This window comes from Eptatretus burgeri, chromosome 5, assembly GCF_056783735.1.
Source record: "Eptatretus burgeri isolate ZD-2024b chromosome 5, Ebu_testis_v1, whole genome shotgun sequence".
NCBI lineage: Eukaryota > Metazoa > Chordata > Myxini > Myxiniformes > Myxinidae > Eptatretus > Eptatretus burgeri.
Window position 1 is genome coordinate 35,282,274 of NC_140965.1, and position 956 is coordinate 35,283,229.

Here is a 956-nt window from a genome sequence, read left to right on the forward strand (position 1 = left end):
GTGATTGGAGGGGGAAAGGGGTGTTCTTATCAAGGCATCATTTTTTTTCGGTGTTTTGTCATTTTAATCCTGGATAAAATCATGTAAAAACAAACAAACAAAAAATAACAAAGACAGTCCCTTTAAGAATCGAGTAGTTTGTGGTCTTTCTGCAAAATAACAGCCATTTAGATTTTAACGATAAATCACACCCACCACTCTGACATTAAAAAAAACAGGTTATTGAAATGTTCATACCAGAAGCCTTCTCACCTTTTGCTATTCATTTTATTGACTCCCAGCAGTGGCAGATCAATGCACGGGCATGCAGTGCCATTCCCAGGTTCCGCAATCTCAATGTGGGCCCCGGGGAGAGGCGGCATGAATGCCATGCAATCCATGCTGTTGTCTGCCAATGACAAATTGTTTCGATTTTGGTGAAGATCCAGATCCGGATACGAGTTTTTTTAAAGTTTTTATGTCAAGTGATGCTTCACCATTGAGAGAATGAGCCCAAAATGATGAAGTTTGTCTGTTTGTTTGGCTTTGAGCAAGATATCTTTCAAAAAATTTTTATGGACGGATTCAGATGAAATTTGGTGGACAGGTCGAGTGTGTGATATGGACGGATTATTTAGGTTTTGGTGAAGATCCAGATGCGAGAATTTTTGAATGTATATTATTAAGCGACTCTTCATGATTGAGAGGTGGGGAAAAAACGATATACAACGTGATATTTCAGTTTCAGTTTGTTTCCACACTTACTCAATCAAACAAATACAAGAACACATTGAACAAGAAAACAGTGGAGGACCCCAAACAAAAGCAGGCTTTGAAAGAGTTAAAAAAATAGACAATAGAACTTCAAAAAGTTATGGATGGATTTGCATGAAACTTGATGGATGAGTTGGGTAGATGACAAGGACAAGCTGGATTCCGATCTGTTAAATTTTGGTGTAATTCCGGATTCCGATATG